Source organism: Nicotiana tabacum, chromosome 12 (assembly GCF_000715075.1).
Source record: "Nicotiana tabacum cultivar K326 chromosome 12, ASM71507v2, whole genome shotgun sequence".
Classification (NCBI taxonomy): Eukaryota; Viridiplantae; Streptophyta; class Magnoliopsida; order Solanales; family Solanaceae; genus Nicotiana; species Nicotiana tabacum.
In genome coordinates, this window is record NC_134091.1 from 120081184 (window position 1) to 120087183 (window position 6000).

Genomic DNA, 6000 nt, shown 5'->3' on the forward strand with positions numbered 1-6000 from the left:
GAGGTTAGGTTATTGTACCTTCCTTCTGATTTTGTTTGTTTTTGTATTAAATAATTAATCTAATTTAAATGAAACTATCAACTTCTATAATTTAATTTGTTGCATCCTTGTATTAGAGTGTGCAAACGGTAAGATATGGCCTAAATTTGTCCATAGCAAACTTGGAGCCAAAAAATTCTAGCTTTGAGCAAAAGAAGAAAAATATTTTCTTTTATTCTTTTTTCTTAACTTGGGGACCAAGAACTTTGCCCGGTAAGTATAGGTCATCTTACATCATTTGAATCATCCCATATTTTTATTAGAAACTCATTTTGAGTATTCTTGTAATAGAGAGTTTTATTATATTCCATAGAGTTAGTGTTGGAAAACACTTTGAGTGAATTTCTTCTTTGTAAGTGTTAGTTTTATTATTCTCTTGTGGATAAAATTAGTCTTTTACTATGTATCCAACTATATATATTAATACATATATAATAAAAATGTTTTAAAATAATAAATTGAACAGGCTTAAATCTTTTAGTAGAGTGGTCCTATAATTTCAAAAAGATAAAAATAAGAATATACTGGTTGTGAAAAGTAGAAATATAGAGATTGGAAGAAAGAGAGAATATATACACATGAAGAAGATTTCAAAGAAAGTTGCTAGGTGTCTCTCTCACACCAACCTTGTTACTTTTCGAAAAAAGTGTGAAAATAATATTTGAAAATTAGAGTTGTGTTTGTACATGAATATAATTTTAGATTGTTTTTAGATTTTTTTTAGTAATCAGAGTGAAATTTTTTGAAAAACAGCATTTCAAAAAATTCTAAAATTTATTTTCAAGTGAAAATTAAAAAATTTATGACTAAACAATAATTTTTAAAAAAGTAAAAAAAAAATCGAAAAAAGTTGAAAAAGTTTTCCAAACGAATTTAGTAAAAAACCATACAGGTAAAGGACGAGAACAGGAGCAAGCAACGAAACTTCAAAAAGTTAAAAACGTAGCTACAGTAACTTTCATTTGTTATGACACACGTCACTTTCAAAAGGGACAAGTTGGTCAGTAGACCCAAAGATTAAAATAGTAGATACAGTAACTTCATTTGTTAGCCAATAGAATCATTTTATTTTCATGTATTACAGAAATACCTTTTGACCCGAGTTGCAACGGGATGCAGCTCAGTTTCCTTATTAATAGTAGGAATTTTTAATTACTTTGTTATTTTACTAGTAAAATAGATAGTTCTTAAATCAGCAGTCTACTCCTAATTGTCTGCCAAGATGAATTTTGGAATTTGAGAATTTTCATTTGTTCTTCCTCTATTATATCACCCAAAGTCCTCTTGATCCGGCGGATGCGACTCAACATCGTTGGTAGCCTAAAGTCAATTTCGATGAGAGGCTTAATTTTCTTATAAAAGAAATCCTATATATTTTTATTTTAAATCTAAGTTCCTAACTTCTTGAATGTAAAGATATTATAAATTCTTTTCAACTGATAAGCTAATCCATGTAATCTTTCATGAGATATTGATGATCTTTTTCTAAAATAAATTTTATCAATTTTATCCTACGTTAAATTTTATCAATTTAAGTTTAGAAACACTTCTTTTTGCAAATATAACTGTTATAAAAATATTATTCTATAAGGAATGTAGACATTTGAAAAGGAATTAAGTCTTATTATATGATTCAGTATATTGGTTAGAGTTTATCTTCTACTTGTAGTATTTCTTTAACAATTTTAGCTCAAAAAATAAGTCAATGTTGTCAATATCAAAAGTGATTATTATGTTTAATCGATGTTAAGGTAATATCTTTTCAGATTCTTATCATCCAATGATCTTAATCTTTTCTATTAAATAGAAAACTAAAATATTTTCATACGCTGTTGAATATTTAAATCTCAACTGTTAGCATCAATAACGAATCAAAGTTTCTTTTTTTTTGATTAATTTATAAAATTAATAGAAATTGCACGGGGAGTCCTATTTGGTCGCCCCCATTTAACTTATACCCATTTTTTTTAAAAAGTTTTAACATGTACCCACTGTTTAAACAACTTCAGCTCCTCCTTCGTTTTCTGAATGCTTTAAGAGTTCTAATTTTAATTGCTACTGAAACACGAAAGCATCGAGTTGATTCCTTGTGCTTTTACTAATGGTCTTGTTTTATATGAGTATTGCTTTTCAAATTTCCTGATAATTTCATTATTCTAAGGCTAAAATATATAATAAATAATAGTTAGCAACTGGATCTTAATGACAACTTGTCATTGTTGTTTTAGAACTTCGCAGAAGTTCAGCAAATATAAACAAAAATTTCAGCTCCTAAAATGCTGAAGTTCAACAAATACAAAACAAACTTCAGCCCTGAAGTTCATCACAAACATAACAAAGTTTCAGCTAAAACATGCTGAAATTCAGCAAATATAGAACAAAACTTCAGCTAAAACATGCTGAAGTTCAGCAAATACATAACACAACTTCAGCTACTAGAATGCTTAAGTTCAGCAACACATGATGTTGTTTTATTGAACTAAAGTTTGCCATTTGCACTATGAATTGGAGTTTGCGTGATAGCCTTTGCAAGTCAGGCCAAACTTCATGCAAAAATATCTGAAGTTTTGCTACACTCCAGGCAAAATTTTTTGCTATTTCAGGCCCGTCTGCCTGAAGTTACGCGAAAAGTGGGTACACTTATAAATTTTTTTACAAAGCGAATAGAAGTTAAAACGTGACCCAAAAAACGAGTATAGATGTTAACGCCCCATAAAATTACTACTAGAGAAAAATGGGGCACCTGCTTTGGCTGCCTTACCCTCAATCTGACATTGTATCTAGCCGATAAACGTGGGAAATGGCTACTGATTATAAAATGACTTGGGCATAATTAATAATTGAGCAGAGTCAACTAATCGTTAATTCTACCAAGATTAGCTGGAGCGACCTGCTATAATGCGGTAAAATATTACGGCAACAGGTATTTATACCAAACTGAACTAATTTACCATGATTAAGAGAGAAATTAACATAAAAATATGTAATAATTAATTATAATTTAATAATAGCCATATTTGTAAAGACATGTATCATATTTTAACTCTATATCTTTTATCATATAGTGAGAAATCGAATCTAACCTATATATATAATATTTCCCTTTCCTTTCCCCTCACCTCACCCTAATTGTAATAAAAACTAAAAAATAAAAAAGGAAAAAAGTAGAGACCTGCTAGCTAATAATAATAATTATTATTATTTCAAAAAACTCCTTCTAGGTTTGGCATTGTAACACTAACTTCTATGGTGATTTATAATATTGCACTTACCTCCTCTATTTTGATTTTTTTGTAACTATTATTTTAAACTATTTATTATTAATGCAAACTAATTAGTATTTGGCTCATTTGCCCTCTAATATTATACTCTTTTAATTAATTAAAAGATGAATACCTCCAACAAGATCCTAACTTTCCTATGAGTTCACTGTCTCTGTCTTGTCTAGTCATGTGACGACCCAATAGGTCATTTATAGTTTTACCTTTTATTTCTGTGTTCCGAGACCTCGAATGACTCTGTTTAGCCTTTCTCGATTTACGTGCGCAACCCGTATCCTTTTTATGGGAAGTTTTTATGAAAAAATTGATGAAAATGTAAAATCGTGCCTTAAAAATTACTTGAGTTAACTACGGTCAACGTTTTGTGTAAACGGATCCCGATCAGTATTTTGACGGCCCCGATGGGTCCGTATCCTGATTTGGGACTTGGACCTATGCCCGAAATCGAATTCAAAAGTCCGTAACTTGATTTAACGTAATTTGTTGAAAATTAGTAATTTAAAAGTTTAAAAAAATTCTAAATTTGACCGTAGGTTGACTTTGTTGCTACCAGGTTCAGATTTCGGTTCCGGTACTTGCTCTAGGTTCATTTCAGTAATTATGAATTGTCTGCAAATTTTGGTGCAAAACGGAGTTGAATAGACGTGATTCGGACGCCCGGTTGTAAGGTTGCATATTTGTGAGTTTTTTTTGAAAATCCCATTCGTTTTGGTGTCCGATTCGTAGTTCTAGTTGTTATTTTGGTGTTTTACGCTCGAGCGAGTTCGTATGATGTTATTATACTTGTGTGCATGTTTGGTTTGGAGCCCCGAGGGCTCAGGTGAGTTTCAGACGCGTGACAGAGTGTTTGAAAGAGTGGTACTTTGCTAGTTTTGGTGCACAGGTCTCAGACCTCGCATTTGCAAGGTCAGGATCGCATTTGCGATAGTAAAGGGGCCTATCAGGTTCGCAATTGCGAATAATTGCTTCGCATTTGCGATTGGGGGCTGGGGGAAAGTTGGTTCGCATTTGCGATCAAATTGGTCGCATTTGCGGAAGGTCCTAGTCCGCATTTGCGAACAAAGCGTCGCATTTGCGATGCCATCAGAGGTGGGGGAAGTTCGCTTTTGCCAGAACTTCTTCGCAGTTGTGGGGTTCGCAATTGGGACATCTGCACCTGGACAAAAAGTTGAGAAAATAGGATTTAGCTCATTTCTTTCAAACTCTCAACCTTAAACATCCTAAAGGCGATTTTTTCAAGAGGTTTTCTTCTTAAATTCATTGGCAAACAACTTTAATCTATTTCTTTTCAATTATACATTACTTGTTTTCAACATTAAATCTAGGATTTTCATGGTAGAAATTGCGAGTTTGGGTAGAATTAGGAATTTTTATAAATTTGGGATTGAGACATTGAATTGAGGTAGGATTTCGAAAAATATAATTACATAACCGGGCTCGGGGGTGAATGGGTAATCGAATTTTGGTCTGAATATCAGGTTTTGACCAAGTGGGCACGAGGCTGACTTTTGTTGACTTTTTGAAAAAGTGTAAAGATATTAACTTTATGTATTGTAATTGAATTTCCTCACATTGTTTGTTGATATTAAGTCGATTTTGGTTAGATTCGGTTAGTTCGGAGGCGAATTTTAGAGGAAAGGCCCCGATTGAGCTTTGATTTGCTTGCGGAGCGAGACAAGTGTTGGGTCTAACCTTGATTTGAGAGAAATAGGAACTCTTGAACTATGTGTTATGTGAATTATATGTGTAGTGGAGTATATGCGAGGTAACGAGTGTATATACGCCGTCAAAGTAATTGTTTCCATGCTTTCCCGTATTTCAATAATTATTTTATTCCATGTCTTAACTGTTGCATGCTTTGAATTGCTTCTTATGCCTTAACTTGCTACTTGTCACTTATTATTCTCGTATTAAATTGTTCGTTTCTCCCATGCTTCCATGATTAATTGCTACATGCCTTAATTGTCTTACTTGTATACTTTAACTGTCTTGTACTTGGCTTGTCTTGTTGCTTTGTAGTACTTGTAGCATTCCATGACTTGGCACGAGGTTCCTTTATGGCTTTGCTTTCATATTCTTTAATCGTAGCGATTCTTGTGAATTGAGTTGTTGAGTTGATTTTATTTATTGATTTTGTTTATGGATCGGGTTGCACACCGCAACGGGCGGAATAAGTGAGGTTTAATACTGATATAGTGGGACCGGATTGCACGCCGCAACGAATTTTATATGTGATTTTGATATGGTGAAAAAAGAGAGGATTATGATATTGATTCTGAATATATGGTGGGATCGGGTTGCGCGCTGCAACGGATTTTACTTGTTATTCTTGATATTGAAACGGTGAAATAAGGGAGGATATTGAGTTTATACGGTGGGATCAGGTTGCGCGCCTCAACGGATTGTGTGTTTGGTATTCGTTGTGCGTTGTATTAGCTTTCAGTGTTTTCGTACGAGGTTCTGAGGACTGATATTTCTGGTTTCACTGATTTCGACGAATGAGTTTAAATTTCGTAAGTTAATTGCCTTACTTTTCCTACGTTTCTTTCATGTTATTATTATTATATTACGTGCAAGTTATTGTAAGTGACCGCCTTAGTCTCGTCACTACTTCGTCGAGGTTAGGCTCGACACCTACAGAGTACATGAGGTCAGTTGTACTCATACTACACTCTGCACT